The sequence below is a fragment of the Silurus meridionalis genome, chromosome 10, assembly GCF_014805685.1.
Source record: "Silurus meridionalis isolate SWU-2019-XX chromosome 10, ASM1480568v1, whole genome shotgun sequence".
NCBI lineage: Eukaryota > Metazoa > Chordata > Actinopteri > Siluriformes > Siluridae > Silurus > Silurus meridionalis.
The window spans coordinates 25,808,052-25,825,877 of record NC_060893.1 but is presented as its reverse complement, the minus strand read 5'-3'; the positions used below and the strand labels follow the sequence as shown (position 1 = coordinate 25,825,877).

Here is a 17,826-nt window from a genome sequence, read left to right as displayed (position 1 = left end):
ATGTGGATCAGCAGCCATGTTTGAGTCATAACGCAATTCAGTTTTTTTCTCTAGAGACATTTGAGGGAGGTGAGGAGGATGGACAGGTTTAGAAATGTAGGACATTTTGGAGACAAGGTGAGGGAGGTGTGATTAAGATGGTTTGGTCAGGAGAAGAAGAGGGACATGGGGGATATCAGTAGAAGAATGCTGAGGATGGAGCCGCCAGGTAGGAGATTTATGGATGTGGTGAGGGAAGACATCCAGGTGGTGGGTTTCAAAGAGTCAGATGTAGAGGACAGAGTGAGATGTAGACAGATGCTGTGGTGCCCCCTAATGGGAGGGGCCAATAAAGAATAAGAATTATTAATACACACTTATGTGAATCACATATACACATTAATGTAGAAATCTGCATGAATATCTATCGGATTAGTCGCTTTGGGTTTTTAAACACTAACAGACCACCAGGTTTCACACTCATCATACTGTATACACTAGGTTTTTGTTGGCTTTGAACTTATATAACATTTTGAGGAGATGTGCATTTTATTTTCCAAAAGGTTGTAAATTCTGTATTTTGATATTCAATTGTTTTGATTATTTTGTTGATTTTCAACAAAAAATGTAATACATTTTTATCCTTGAAAAAAATGAAAGCAGTTCTTATGTCGTTTTTCTTCATATAGAGTAATGGGACAGTCATGATGAATTAATAAATAGAAGCTTTGAATGTATTGTGTCGTAACTCAGACCCCATGTCCAGATAGACATTACAATTAAGTGGCTCAATACTCAAATTAGTTTTATTCATTCACTAACCAATTACCAATAAGTCAAAACTTCAAATAATACATAAACAAACCAAATGAAGACATCTTCCAGTCATGAATGAGAAGGAGCAAATCAGCTTTATTGCAGTCAACTCAGGTTCGTCTCATGGAGCTCTCAGGAGAAACCATCTCAACAACAATGGCACCCTTCAGCTTTCACATGCGAGTGCTAATTTGATATAAACAATTCTTTCTTTTTATATCTTACACCTAGTAAAATTTACATATTTTGTGTAATTTCTCCTCCCTAACAATTTACATAAACCAATCATTTTACAGGGGGCTTTGCATATACCACCTTTTGCCTCACGTGTTTTCTGGTAAGTTTCTACCTATTCTTAGAAAAACTCCACCCATTCTAATTTACATTTACAAAAAAACATCTCTTGATGGTGAGCATCAATCCCCTGACCGTGCAAATTTGTACACAACAATGCAACAGATTGTCTACCGCAATATTCACACCTTTTTTCTAAACCTCATTTGGGTTTTTTTCTATGTCTGAAATCATCCTTTGTTTTGTTTTGTGTAGACTTGGTATAGAAACGTGTTAGTTTTTTACTAGTCCTACATACCAGGGTTTTAGTTTTAACACACCAGCACTTTTCTCCAAATGCTTTTCCTATTTCTCATAGCTCTCTTCTTTTACTTAGTTTTTCTCAAAATCTTCTTAAAATATATTTCTTATGCTATAATACTTCTTTATATAACATTTCATATCTTACTCTCAACCAGCATCTTAAGCTCATGCTCTCATAGAAACATCTTACTTCCTGTGTGTTTTGGACATCGTACCTCTTATACACATTCTTGCAACTATTCCCCTACGTTCTTTATTATCTGACGATGTGTTGTGCCTATTATCCTATTACTCTTCTCATTTTTATATTTTTATATATTTTTATATGATTTTTCCACTTAAGTTTCTACTTGTGCTTTGTTTATATATGTGCATATGCAGTTTGAGTAAAGTTAAGGCATGTTGCCTGCATGCTGTTTGCGTATTTTACTATTTTTATTTCACGTTATATTTTCCTATGTTTTCCTTCCGGCCGACACACTTTGCCTGGTGTTCGTGGTCATAACTTTCTACTGGCCTGTTTTCTGGAGTGACTATTGGTCCTCATATGCGTCTCTATTTTCCAGCTCGAATATCTCTTCTGGTTCATTCTCATGGCGCCTCTACATTTTCCCCCTTATTTTTCTAAAACTGCCGGTTTTTCTAACCTCATCCATCAGCCGTATCTGCTCACTCCCTTTATAACATGAATTACATTTACAAGCATTTTGATTATATAATGTATGCTTGCTAAACTTTATATATGATAAACTTTACTCTAAAGCATGATTATGTCTGAACTCTTACATGGACTTACTTTATGCACCCTATTATGCAAGATGAGTCAAGATGTCATGTTTTCTACACATAGCCGAGCTGTTTAAACACATAAGCAGCTCCATACATCACTTCTGACTGAATTTTTCACAGTGCATGATGCACCTGCTCTCACAAACCCTATTAAACCCAACTTTTCTATTAATATTTTATATTATATATTATTATATTTATAATCATTATATTATAAACTGAACTAGCTAAATTTCTCAACAATTGAATCACTCATAATGCAAATGCCTGTCTGCTTTTTGAAGTGATTCTTCTTTTGGCTGCTCCCATTAGGGGGCGCCACAGCAAATCGTCTGTCTCCATCCCCCCCCGTCCTCTACATCTGCCTCTTTTACCCCAACCACCTGCATGTCTTCCCTCACCACATCCATAAACCTTCTCCTTGTTCTTCCTCTTTTCCTTCTTCCTGGTGCCTCCATCCTCAGCATTCTCCTACTGATATACCCCATGTCCCTCCTCTGCACATGTACAAACCATCTCAATCTCACCTCCCTCACCTTGTCACCAAAACGTCCTACATGCGCTGTCCCTCTAATAAACTCATTTCTAATCCTGTCCATCGTCGTCACTCCCAACGAACATCTCAACATCTTCAGCTCTGCTACCTCCAGCTCCACCTCCTGTCTTTTACTCAATGCCACTGTCTCTAAACCATACAACATCCCAGGTCTCATCACAGTCCTATAAACTTTCCCTTTCACTCTCACAGATACTCTTCTATCACAAATCACTCCTGCTATCACTCTTCTCCACCCACTCCACCCTGCCTGCACTCTTTTCTTCACTTCTCTAACACACTCTCCATTACTTTGCACTGTTGACCCCAGGTACCTGAACTCCTCCACCTTCACCACCTCTTCTTCCTGCAACCGCACCCCTCCACTGTCCCTCCTCTCATTCACACACATGTACTCTGTCTTACTCTTACTGACTTTTATTCCCCTTTTCTCCAGTGCCTACTTCCACCTCTCCAGGCTCTTCTCCACCTGCTCCCTACTCTCACCACAAATCACAGTATCATCCACAAACATTATATTCCATGGAGACTCCTGTCTGACCTCATCCATTAACCTGTCCATCACCACTGGAAATAGGAAATGGCTCAGAGCCGATCCTTGATGCAGTCCAACCTCCATATATATAAAGTGATGGTGTAATGAGCTCTCCCTGCCTTTGGGGGGAGCTGTTTGTTGTTTAGCATTATTAGATTGAGCTTTTATTTGCAAGGGTGGAGCTGTTTTCCCCAGTTCTATTTCCTTTTATACAGGAGGATTATCACTGTTGTTTTTTAGATTAAATACTGTATTTTCCAGTTTTATTATTTTTATTTTGGATACAATCAACACTTATCTTTGTAATATGCTGTAGTTTTTTCTGTGTTTCAGTGAATTTGTGAACCATGACCTACTATTAAGCTGTAGCCACACCCATATTTACTCTAACCCTAATATAAATGTATATATGATTTGGATGTTGTTATGGAAGCAGTTCTATTTCCTTGTGAAAAGGCTTTTGTACTGCTGATTCTACTGTAAAAGTGGCTGAGTTGGAAAAGGAGCCTAGTAAAAGAAAGCTGCTCTGTGTGACCCAACAATCTTGTTGTCCTCCTTGTTCATCCCTCATACAAAAACAACGTAGAGACAATTGTGGGAGCACACCGACAGAGGGGGTTACAGCTATATATAAATGATTTCTTGTGTGTATAATACACAATAAGTCACCACCTGGATTTAACTAAGCAAAGAGGGAAGAGCCTCCCATTAGATAATTACTGCTTTGATGATTATGTTACAGCTGGCAACCAGTAATTTAACTCTAACTCGTTTCTTAAACAACCATGTCGGTAGACACATCCTGTGGTTGTGGAACAGATGTTTATCTGTTTCAGTAGGGGTCTAAATATTGGCATGTATCAAGCAAAGAAAACATCTAAGGAGATTGCTAAAACTACTAAAATTGGGTTAAGAACTGAAAACGCATGAGTAAAAACTGGAAGGACACTGGGGAAACCATCATCTTCAAGGAAGAAATGTGGTCAGAAATTTTTTTTTCATAAGATCGTGATCGGTGATCAACTTAAACGTTTGGTTAAATCAAATCGTAGAATTTATGGCTATGTTTAATGGTAAAAGTAAGAGCATTTCCACATGTACAAATCGAAGGGAACTCAAGGGATTGGAACTAAACACATGTGTAGCCTTAAGAAAACCACTTAGCAGTGCAGCGATAAAAACTGCTTAGATTTTGCTAGGGAGCATAAAGATTGGACTCTGGAGCAATGGAAGAAGGTCTAATGTGTCCAGATATACACTGTTCCAGAGTTCCATCATACCTAGTGCCCACCGTACAAGCAGTGCAATGATCTGGGGTTGCTGCAGTTGGACAGGTCTCAGTTCAGCAACGTTATGTGCCCAAAGAATGATTTTCTTTTTTGCATGAGCAGAGTATAATTTACTGTATATTATTATTCATATAGTTGATATAGTTTCAAGATGGCGGCGCGGCAGTAGCTCGCAGCCGGCCGCTCCGGACCCAAAATGGTGCTAACGTTATTCTGCAGCCCGCCCTACACAACACATGGACATCGGAGCAACCGGTGTCCCTGTGTACAACCGCAAAACATTGAAAAAACTCAGAAACAACCCAAACAACACCATTAATGATGACCTGCGGCAGAAGCTACGCGACCTCGGTGTGCTCCGAGAACCAGGCCTCCAGACCTCGGCATCGCCTGCGGAGGACGGACGGAGGAGGGGGAATCGGAAGCGCTGCGTGAGGAAGCAGAAACGCGGAAAGCTAACCCTAGCCGGGCCGCTCTACCATCACTACTGCTGGCTAATGTCTGCTCCCTGGACAATAAATTAGACTACATCAGACTCCAACAAGCTACTCGGCGTGAGTACAGACACTGCTGCGTTTTTGTGTTTACTGAGACGTGGCTGAGCGACAGAGTTCCGGACGCTGGACGGGCTAGCCACTTTTCGTGCCGACAGAAATGCAGCTCTGTGCGGTAAGACTTGCGGCGGCGGTCTGTGTGTTTACATCAACACGGAATGGTGTAAGAACTCTGTGCTTGTTTCTACCTACTGCTCATCGCTGCTGGAGTTTATTGTTGTGAGATGTAGACCTTTTTATTTACCACGGGAATTCACCACCGCTATTGTGCTCGGAGTGTACATACCACCTAGCGCTAATGCTAAGGAAGCGCTCAGTGTGCTCTACGGGACCATTAGCGAACTTCAAAACACACACCCTGACGGATTGTTTATAGTCGCCGGAGATTTTAATCATGCAAATCTCAGGACTGTGCTTCCCAAATTCTATCAGAATATGGACTTTGCAACCAGAGGAGAAAACACGCTGGATGTTGTTTACACAAACATCTGGGGCGCATACCGGGCGAAGCCCCGCCCCCACCTCGGGTACTCAGACCACATCTCTGTTATGTTGATCCCAGCATACAGACCACTCAGCAGGCGTTCAAGACCAGTTTAAAAACAAGTGAGAACCTGGCCAGCAGGATCCATGTCTGCTCTCCAGGACTGTTTTGAATGCACTGACTGGGACATTTTCAGGGAAGCTGCAACCAATGGCGATTTCATCAACTTGGAGGAGTACACGTCAACAGTGACCAGTTACATCGGCAAGTGCATTGATGACGTGACTATCTCCAAGACCATCACTATACGCTCAAGCGCAAAATTCAGCTCCCAAATTTAATAGAATGTGATCTGATAGCCGATGACAGGTCAGAAATTCCTTCTCCTGAGGTGGGTGGCTCCATCCTCATCTTCAGGTGTTAGCAGACAAAATTCTGGCTGTGGATCCCAAAGCTCCTGTCCTGCTACTCTTAGGGCGAGATATACTGAGAGTACAAAAGGTGCGCAAGCACATAAATGGGCCCGACAATACTTCCTTTGTTTAACGATTCAACTTAAGATGGATCGTTGTGGGTTGAAGTCTGTTTGAGAACAGTTCACAAATCATCAGTTGTCCCACGTCCATACTTAGTCCTTGTCCATATAAGATTGGAGTGGAAGATGATGTCAAAATCATTAAAATCTGCACACTTCATCTTGCATGATGGAGGCAAGGTTCTCTGCGTATAAAGCTGCTTTTACTTGTTTAGTGTTTCAAAGGTCCAGTGATGATGATAAATTATCAGATATTATGAAGCAATCAGTATACAGAGATGAAGGGAACAGCTTGGTGGAACCTCTACCATTCCGATCTCCAACGCGTCGCTTACCAAAAAACAGGGAACAAGCAATTAAGCATTTCTGCTCATTTCAAAAAACATTAGAAAAGAAAAAAGACATAAAGAAACACTACACTGAAAAATATGCTGGACAACGTTCATGCAGAAGTTGCTCCATCTTTAGAAAAGAACAGAAAACACTGGTGTCTCCCAAACTTTGGGGTGTATCACCCACAAAAACCAGATTAGATAAGACTGGTGTTGGACTCAAATGCTAAATTTGACAATGCTAAAGTTTTTCCTTAATGTGCGCCAGTGGCGACTGTGGTGAAGAATAAACTACTTGAGGTGGCATAAGGAAGAAACATTGAGAGGAACCAGACTCAAGAGGGAACCTCATCTGCATCTGGATGACACAAATGTCAATTTATTACAGCTAAATGATGTTGAGGTGCGCAGTGATGATCAAATGCAACTGGTGGTCTTCAGTCCATGCAGCAGACTCTTTATATTAATTACAGTCCAAATCCATCCTCAGTATTGCTCCATAATTTCATGGATCCAGAGGCTGTTGATGTGAAACCATCCCCAGCTGCACAGAGTGGCCTCTACTCGAAGAGAACCCCAAAGCAGACAGGTCTGAGGAGAGGAAAGGGATAGAAACACTGGCCACTGGAACCTCAGGAGCATGTTCAACTTGGCTGAGAGAGAGAGAGAGAGATATATGGATTATTAAATCCCAAATTGTATTATAAATTGTATAAGAAATGTAGACAGGAGTAGGCAGGCAATTTCTCACACACTCTCTCTAAAACTCTGTGAGCAAGTTCTTCTCTTTTACACTGATTTAAAATATCACAATTAAATAAATAAATAATGCCTGTGTATTAAGTTTAAGCTGGGGGCGGGGCTAACTTTCAAAACTTTTCCTTAAATTTTAATTTGAAAAACATCCAAAAAAAGATACACCCATGTTTTAATTTTAGTTTAATCTGCAATTACAAATTTATATATTTTTTATATAATAATATTATTATTATTATAAAATAATAATATTTAAAACTTTCCCAGTATGAATGATTCTGAATTCTAGATTGTGATTGGTCAAAGATGTTGATTTTCTACATCAGGAGCTCCTGTTCATCAATGCACTCAGTAAGCAAACCTCATCACACCACACCAAACTAATGCAGATTTTCCCATTACAGCACCACATAGCTGTACCATGAAGTATTTCTTTTTAACCATGAAGCTGTAATACTGATTTGACTGGTGTGTGTGTGTGTGTGTGTGTGTGTGTGTGTGTGTGTGTGTGTTTGCGTGGGAGGGGATTATGGTCTGTAGTGTTGCTGTTTTGTAACCACACGTATTGTTTCACATTAGATAAGATAAGATAAGTTAGGATAAGATTTTGGTTACTGGTTTTACTGGGAGCAGCTTTGATTGTAAAGTTTAATAGCAGCAGGGGGAAAAGACCTTCTGTAACGCTCCTTCAGACACATAGGATATAACAGTCTGTCACTGAACGAGCTGCTCAATGATGAAACTGTTTCATACAGGGGGTGTTATGCAAATGCAAATATCACACTGATGTAAATGTGAAGATTTTTCTCCCAATTTCTCACCCATGATTTCTTTAGCAATGAACCCAGCCATTATGGATGCACAAGCCAGTGCATGATTAGTGCTGGTCCCAAGCCCGGGTAAATGGGGAGGGTTGTGTTAGGAAGGGCATCCAGCGTAAAACATGTGCCAAATCAAATATGTGGATCACAAATGAGAATTTTATACCGGATCGGTCGAGGCCCGGGTTAACAACGACCACCACAGGTATCGTTAGCCGACAGGGTACCGGTGGAAATTGGGCTACTGTTGGCCGAAGAAGGAGAAGGAAAGGAGGAAGACGTCTACAGAGATGGCAGGGAAAGGAGCAGTGCAGGAGAGTGGAGGTTTGGGTTGGTACTTTAAATGTTGGTACTATGACGGGTAAAGGGAGAGAGGTAGCTGATATGATGGAGAGGAGAAAGGTAGATATGCTGTGTGTTCAGGAGACCAAGTGGAAAGGGAGTAAGGCCAGGAACATTGGAGGTGGATTTAAACTGTTTTATCATGGTGTGGATGGGAAGAGAAATGGTGTAGGGGTGATTCTGAAGGAAGAGTACAGTAAGAGTGTAGTGAAGGTAAAGAGAGTTTCTGATAGGGTGATGATCGTGAAGGTGGAAGTTGAAGGGATGATGGTAAATGTCATCAGTGCCTATGCTCCACAAGTTGGCTGTGAGATGGAGGAGAAGGAAAGATTCTGGAGTGAATTAGATGAAGTGGTAGATGGTGTACCTAGGAAAGAACGATTGGTGATTGGGGCGACTTTAATGGGCATGTAGGTGAAGGGAACAGAGGTGATGAGGAGGTGTTGGGTAGTTATGGTTTTAAGGAGCGGAAGGGGGTCAACAGTGCAAAGTAATGAAAAGTGTGTTAGAGAAGTAAAGAAAAGAGTGCAGGCTGGGTGGAGTGGGTGGAGAAGAGTGACAGGAGTGATTTGTGATAGTAGGGTATCTGCAAGAATGAAAAGGAAAGTTTATAGGTATGTGGTGAGACCTGCGATGTTGTATGGTTTAGAGACAGTGGCATTGAGTAAAAGACAGGAGGTGGAGCTGGAGGTAGCAGAGCTGAAGATGTTAAGGTTTTCGTTGGGAGTGACGAGGATGGACAAGATTAGAAATGAGTTTATTAGAGGGACAGCGCATGTAGGATGTTTTGGTGACAAAGTGAGGGAGGTGAGATTGAGATGGTTTGGACATGTGCAGAGAAGAGACATGAATTATATTGGTAGAAGTATGCTGAGGATGGAGCCACCAGGTAGGAGGAAAAGAGGAAGGCCAAGGAGGAGGTTCATGGATGTGGTGAGGGAAGACATGCAGGTAGTTGGTGTGAAAGAGGCAGATGTAGAGGACAGGGTGGTATGGAGACGGATGATCCGCTGTGGCGACCCCTAATGGGAGCAGCCGAAAGAAGAAGAAGAAGAAGAAGAAGAAGAAGAAGAAGAAGAAATATGATGTCGTTACAGGATGCAGAAAAACTAGTTCATGCTTTTGTTACTTCAAGATTAGACTACTGTAACGCTTTACTGTCTGGGTGTGCGAGTAAATGCATAAATAAGCTTCAGTTAGTCCAGAATGCAGCAGCAAGAGTCCTCACTAGATCTAGGAAATATGACCACATCCCCCCCTGTTTTATTCAGTCTACACTGCTCCCAATCAAATCTCGCATTGATTATAAAATACTACTACTGATGTATAAAGCACTTAACGGTCTCACACCGCAGTATCTGAGTGAACTTCTGTACCAGTACTCCACACCTACTTAGATCAAAAGGTGCTGGCTATCTGTTGGTTCCTCAAGTAATGAAGATTACAGCAGGGGGCAGATCTTTCTCTTATAAAGTTATGGATCAGGCTTCCAACCAGTGTTTGGGACTCAGACACAGTCTAAGTGTTCATATTTATTCAGTCAAGCCTTTAGTCAGTAGATTTTTTCTTAGTTCAGGTTTAGAACGCACAGTGGGTGAGATATCTGAGGTGCGCTTTGGAGTAAGCGAAGCCGTTGCAGGATAGAAGAGTCCGACGTGAAGAAACGCATAGGGTTACAATAACGGACAGCGAGTGAGAAAGAGTGAGGGTGTTAAATAGGAGAGTCCCAGGTGTTTGGAATTAAAGCCGGGAACGGCAGTGATAGCGGCAGCATGACAGGGGCGTGGCAGGTGGATTCCTCACATATTATTACACAGTTAAACAGTAATAACAGTGTGTATTATGGTGAGTGGTTCACTGGGAGCAGCTCTGATTGTAAAGTCTAATAGCAGCAGGAAGAAAAGACCTTCTGTATCGCTCCGTCATACACTTAGGATGTAACAGTCTGTCACTGAAGGAGCTGCTCAACGATGTAACAATTTCATACAGGGGGTGAGAGACGTTCTCCAGGAATGATGATAGTTTTGCTACCATTCTCCTGCCTCCCACCTCCTGTACAGTGTCCAGGGGAATCCCCAGGACTGAGCTGGCCTTCCTGATTATCTTCCTGTCTGCAGTAGAGATCCTCATGGAGAGAAAGAAAGCCTAAGAAAGCCTTGCTGCCTCACGGCTTTGGAACTTCTTCGGAGATGCTCTAGGGGTTTTGCACCCCTCACCCATTTCTTTTAAATTCTTTTTTATTTCATTTCCATACATTGGTTTCTCACTGTTTATTTTATTTAGGTGTGACTGTGACCAGAAACTAAAAGTTACACATATGTAGACTCTATTGACCTTTCATTTACTCAGACGCTTAGACACTTTTGAATCAAGACTTCTTACCGTATTTCTCTTCTATGAGGTAAGATTCAGGGCTAGAGTATTTATTTCAAATCTTTAGCATCAACATATAGAGCTGAGAGTTTTGTATAATTTAATATGAGCTCAAAATTAATATTTATTTATAATAGGAATTTTTTTCCATCTAAAACTGAAAGCAAATGTAACTTCAACTTTCAATAAAGGATAATAGTAAAAGTGGAATGTGCAGGTGATTTGGAAAACTTTAAAAACCCTGTTGTCCTGCTTTTCTCTCTGCTTTTTTCAGAAAATCTGCACTTTATGAAGTGAAAAATGATCTCCTTACATTACTTTTACATCATCTGCTTCTCCAGTGCAGGTACGTGTTCACTTTCAGTAAAGATAAAAGCCATATAAGCATTTCGATGATGTGCCAATTGCATGAAGGTTTCCTTTAATAAGTGTTTTATTATTATTATTTCTACCAGTTTTCCTCTCAGCGGACTCTCAGATTTTATCAGCTCCAGTGGGTTCCACAGTGGTCCTGCCATGTCAGTGAAGAGAAACATCTTAGTCCAAACTCCGCATGTTCAGTGGAGCAATGTTTTTGAGATGGTGTTTGAGAGAAAGGTGTGAAGATTTATGAGGGTGAGGGATATGAGAACCGAGTGGATGTTCCTCAGGACAACCTGCTTAAAGGAAACTGTTCTCTGGTGCTGAAGAAAGTCAGAATCTTGGATGCAGGATTCTATGAGAGCCACCTGTCTGTGAAGCGCATGAAGAGAGCCAGCACTACAAAATGGGTTTTACTGCAGAGCATCGAGCTCGCAGTCTATGGTACGTAGAGATCAGCAAACCACAGAGCTGCTGAGTTCTGGATTGTCATTGGTTGGAAAGTGTTGAGTCCATAACAGCAGCTCTGACAGTGAAGGTATTTATGAACTACTTTACAGTTTTCATAATAAAGACTGTAAAGTAGTTAATAAATACCTGCACTGTCAGAGCTGCTGTTAAGTCCGTTAATTTTTCTTAAGGGTAAAGTTTATTTAAACAGTTCTGGAAGGAGTCTCCAGTGTCAGTGCTTTACAGAGTTGAAGCTGTAACTTGCTATGGGTTTTAATGTCTTAAAAATGTAAAGAAAAAGAATAAAGACACCAGAACAAGTGTTTATAGCTGCTATTATGTAAGTGGCTACAAGGAACTGAGGTTTCTTACAGATTTTCAATGTTAAAATGAATTTGAAAGAAATTAAACATTTCAGGTTTTTTCTTTTTTTCCTAACAAAATGAATGTGGCAAATTTGCTATGCGATAAAAGTAAAAACACACACATGAAGTTGATTTAAAACCCCAAATCAGAAAAAGTTGGGACTGTATGGAAAACGCAAATAAAAAAAAAAAAGCAGTGATTTCGAAATTTACATTGACTTGTATTTCATTGCAAACAATATGAACACAAAATATTTCATGTTTTGTTTGGTCAACTTCATGTCATTTGTAAATATACATCCTTTCCTGTCATTCAGACCTGCTACACATTCCAAAAAAAAAGTTGGGACAGTAAAGAATTTACCACTTTGTAATGTTGCCATTCCTTTTCGCAACACTTAAAAGATATTTGGGGACTGAAGATGCCAAGTGATGAAGTGTTTCAGGTGTATTTTTGTCCCATTCTTCCTGAAAACAAGTCTTAAGGTGGGCAAAAGTACGGGGTGTTTGTTGTCACGTTTTGCGCTTCAAAATGTGTTACACATTCTCTATTGGAGACAGGTCGGGACTGCAGGCAGGCCAGTCAAGTACCTGTACCTTCTTCCCCTGCAGGACGCTGTAATGTGTGCAGAATGTGGTTTTGCATTGTCTTGTTGAAATATGCATGGACGTCCCTGAAAAATATGTCTTCTTGAAGGCAACATATTGTGCTCCAAAATCTCTATGTACTTTTCAGCATTAATGGTGCCATCACAGAAGTGCAAGTTACCTTTGCCAAGGGCACTGACACAACCCCAGACCATGACAGACCCTGGCTTTTGGATTTGTTGCTGGTAACAGTCTGGATGATCCTATTCTTCTTTGGTCCGGAGCACACAGCGTCCATTCCTCCCAAAAAATACCTGAAATACGGATTCATCTGACCACGGTACACGTTTCCACTGTGTTATGGTCAATCCCAGATGCCTCCGAGCCCAGAGAAGTCAACGGCGCTTCTGGACACTGTTAACATAGGGCTTCTTTTAGACACAGTACACTTTTAACTGGCATTTGTGGATGTAACTACGTATTGTGGTACTTGACAAAGGTTTGCCAAAGTAGTCCTGAACCCATGTGGTGGTATCGCTTATAGATGAATGACAATTCTTGATGCAGTGGATCGGAGATCACAATTGTTCAGCTTAGGCGTGCACCCTTGTCCTTTATGCACTGAAATTCGTCCAGATTCCTTGAAACTTTTAATTATGTTATGCACTGTTGAAGGTGAAATATCCAAATCTCTTCCTATTTTTCTTTGAGGAACATTGTTTTTAAACATTTCAATCATTTTCTCACGTATTTGTTGCCAAACTGGCGATCCTCGGCCCATCTTTGCTCCTAAAGGACTAGACCTTTTGTTGGCTGCTGCTTTTGTACCAAATCATAATAACAATCACCTGTTGACATCACCTGTTTCAAATCACATCATTATTTAACCAATTTACCTCATTACTAGCCCTAAATTGCTCCTGTCCCAACTTTTTTTGGAATGTGTTGCAGGTCTGAATGACAGGAAAGGATGTATATTTACAAATGACATGAAGTTGACCAAACAAAACATGAAATATTTTGTGTTCATATTGTCTGCAATGAAATACAAGTCAAATTAAATTTAGAAATAACTACTTTCTTTTTTTTTATTTGCGTTTTCTATACTGTCCCAACTTTTTCTGATTTGGGGTTGTATTTTCCTGTAACTGCACCACCATTATGTCATTATTTTGTTTATTTATTGTTTCAATATGTGGTTGTGGAAAGTTTCTGGAAGATCAGAACCACCTAAGAAACCTGGGGAAATAATTTTCTGACAGAATATGTGATGGTAAATAATCATATATAAACAAGCCAAAGAAAACAGGGGTTTTTAAAAAAAATGTTGGGGGGTAAATTTGCTCCTGCAGTCATGTGAAGGGAATCATTGATCAGATGTTCTGGAGCACAAGGTTATGATATGTGATGTGTGTTATGTGTAGGCTTTGCTAAAAAGATATGTTTTTAATCTGCACTTAAACTGGGTGAGTGTGTCTGAGCCCCGAACACTGTCAGGAGCTAAGTGTGAGAATGATCTACCACCTTTAATGGACTTTGCTATTCTAGAAACTACTAGGAGCCCAGAGTTTTGAGATCTCAGGGAGCGTGACGGATTGTAGCGTGTTAAAAGACTGGATAGATACATGGGAGCCAAACCATTTAGTGCTTTATAAGTGAGAAGTAATAGTTTGTAGTCTATTCGAAACTTAACTGGAAGCCAATGTAGGGACGATAAGTTTGGGTGATGGTGGTCTAGTGGTTAGGATGCGGCGTAGATGTTAGTGTAGATGTAGCCCAAAGTAATGATGTGGAAGACAGTTTCATAACACAAAACATATACCATGGCAAGACTGAGCACAACAAGAAGACACAAGGTAGTTATGCTGCACCTGAAAGGTCTCTCCCAGGTAAAAAACCCAAAGCAGAGCATGGTTTTAAATTGTGCTTGTCCAAAGGATAGTTTTCCACTGATCTAATGATCATTCCTTGTTTTTCTTGCCTGAAAGAAGTCTCTTCTGCTGAAATAATGCTGTAATAATATTGATTCTGTACTCGCCCCTTTCGTCTGCACAAGACAACTGATGCTCTAAAACAACCTTTTTTGCACCACGAGCGCATTTAATGTCAGACAATATTTTCACGGAGCGGCCTTTAAGGTGTGGCAGATAAATACAACAAAATAAAATGATATGACCATAAAAACTGGCATTTTCTAAATAAAAAAAAACGTGAATCCACCGTGTTGTTGTTTGTTCTTTTTGCTCGCTTGGGGATTCGAGTTTAGCGGTAATGTATTATGTGTTAGCGGCCAGAGCCCCTTTAAGAAGGTAGAAGATTGATAAACTGATTGATAAACAGAATGACAAGACACAAAAACAAAGCAATGTTCCAGCATGATCTTTGTACATACTGCACGTCACTGCTACCGGTTGGATGGTTTAGTGAGGTCCTTGGATCGGCCCGCCGGGGCTCCTCACGGGCCTTGGTGGGGCTCAGAGAAGTCGATCAAACTTGACTTTCTAGAGGAAGTAAAAGTCGTAACAAGGTTTTCGTAGGTGAAGAATCATTAACAGGTAGCCGACCCCTGTTGGGTGAGCGCCTTAAATTCATTTAAAGTTTAAATGAATTTCATGTTGAATTTCATTCTACCACATACAAAGACGTCCTATAAAAATATGTACTTCTGACTTTGTGCTAACAGTTTCGGAAAGAACCACATAGCTGGAAAAGTTATCAGGTGTCCCAAAAAGTCCTTGGTCATATTTTTGTTTTGTGTGATTGTTATCAACACGTCCGTTTCCTTCAGAAGCCTCAGAAGCCACAATGATAGCGAAAGGTTACAGAGGTCACGTGTAGAACTGAGATCATACTGAGATAATAAAATGCTTGTTTTCTGTTCTTTTCTCTTTAAGAAACACCAGGAGGGAATATTGATGTTAGTTTACCTGCTGCAGGTGAGCGTTAAGACCCTCTGAAAATACTGGCATCAAGGGTTTGTGAGAAAATGTTCAGTTTAGGAAATTTCTTTCTTTTCTCATGCTTTTCAGATGGAGCAGGAGTAAAGAATCCCCGACTGCAGACCATCCTCCTTTCTCTTCTCTTATGTCTACTCTTCAGAAGAGTGCAGGTTTGAGTTGATGATGGGGAGCATTTGGTAATGTGAAGAATTTTATATTCTTCACATTACCTATATATACCTATATATATATATATATATATATATATATATATATATATATATATATATATATATATATATATACACACATTCTTATATATTACAAATATATATATATATATATATATATATATATATATTTTTATAAAATGTATACATTTTAATTTTAATGTATTACCCAAATTGTAATACCTATTAAAACATACTGCCTATTAGTAAACATTCACATTTTGAGTTTTTTTGGTGTAGAATTATTACTTACTGTAATTATATTTGTGAAGAACAATTCATGTGGATTGGCAGCACTTAATAATTCTTTTGCGCAAACTAATTATTTCACACCAAATACATCGAAAATCTGAAGTTTTATGCTGTTACATGAATATACCTGAATATTCTTGCTTTTTGTCAACACACACCTGAAATAATGAAGAAAAGCAGAAAAATCATTAGAGGGTTTTCTCAAGTGTGATTTGATTGCATTTGAGGTAAGACCCTGTGTGCTACCAAGACCACCCTCAGTGCTGACGTTGTCCAGTTGCTGAAGCTGCACTCTTATGAATAATTGTGTATACACACTTGACAAAAAGACAGGCAGCAGAGCTGGAGGTGTCAGAGTTGGAGTCCAATCAGGGCTGAGTGCACGCTCTGTTTTACACGTGTTTTGATTGGCGCTTGGTGTTTCTACTCATCACCAACATTCAGTTCGACAGCAAGCAGAACATTTAGAGAGGAATAAATGATGAAGAAACTCCAGACTCGAACTCACAACACACGTGACCTCATTTTACACAATTTATTTGAAGGTTTTGGGTTCATGATAATTGTAATAGAAATCAATCATTGTTTGAGTCATTAATATCATTCTAATAATATACTGAACAAAATTATACATTTAGTTTTTGCCCCCATTTTTCATGAGCTGAACTCAAATATGTCTTTTTCTATGTACACAAAATGCCTATTTCTCTCAAATATTGTTCAGAAATCTGTTTAAATCTGTTAGTGAGCTCTTCTCCTTTGCCGAGATCATCCATCCACCTCACAGGTGTGGCAGATCAGGATGCTGATAAGACAGCATGATTATTGCACAGCTGTGCTTTAGACTGGACACAATAAAGGCCACTCTAAAATGTGCAGTTTTATCAGACAGCACGATGCCACAGATGTCACAGGTTTTGAGGAAGTGTGCAAACGGCATGCTGACTGCAGGAACGTCCACCAAAGCTGTTGCCTGTGAATTGTGTCTACCATTTTCTGTCTTGAAAAGGTAGGATCTCTAGATCCTCCATGTGCTTCTGTCAGGGTTCCTCCTGCCACGCCCCCTCCGCGGCTCTCTCTCAGCCGCTCCCGGCGCTAATCGCCGACACCTGTTGCGCATTACCTGTTCCCTTTTATAAGTTTCCGGTCCGACCTTACTCTTACTGTCGGATCTACCTGATGACTACAGTGACCAACCGGATTCCTGACCACCAGCATTCCCCACTGGTTCCAGTCCCTAGTTCCGATCCTGAGGATTATCCTTGCTCTACGAAAAATACCTGCTGTACGGATTATACCCGATGTACAAATTATCCTCGGTGTACGTATTATACTCGTTTTACGGATCATACTTGCTTTACAGATATTCCCTATGTACGGTTCGTAACTCTCCCTGACTCTGGTTTCTATTCTGACTTTCAATAAAACATGATTAAGTTACTCCCGCTTCCTACGCGTGGTCATGGATCTGACGCCTTCACAGTAGTGCACAACTTGGTCCGTCTTCATTTACATCAGCAAATAGAATCAGTGGGAGTGCTCTTTCTGTAGCAGCCCAGTGGAAATAATGAGAAGCTCCTTCACTGATCCTGTGTTTTTCTATTTATTGCCCTTGTCTTTGGTTTGATTCATAACAACCTTCACAACAACGTAAGAGCTAAAACAAATAAATAAATCAAACCAATATTGAAATTGGATATCTGATTTTACAACAAGGACTTACATGTGACTAGAACAATATAAAAGTTATTTAACATACTGTATATAAAAAGGCATAAAAACTACATTATCCACATTTTACATTCAGGTTCCCCCTTTTGAGTCTGGTTCCTCTCAAGGTTTCTTCCTCATAACATCTAAGGTTTTTTTTTCTTGTCACAGTCG

At 40.2% G+C, this 17,826-nt stretch overlaps 1 long non-coding RNA gene across 1 annotated transcript; it reads left to right on the top strand.

Moving 5' to 3' along the window:
* Positions 1 to 11,009: 11,009 nt before the first annotated feature.
* LOC124392992 lies at positions 11,010 to 15,683 on the top strand. The gene is made up of 4 exons (XR_006927267.1): positions 11,010 to 11,104; positions 11,214 to 11,562; positions 15,416 to 15,457; positions 15,551 to 15,683. It is a non-coding gene; the product is annotated as an uncharacterized LOC124392992 (long non-coding RNA).
* Positions 15,684 to 17,826: the final 2,143 nt, after the last annotated feature.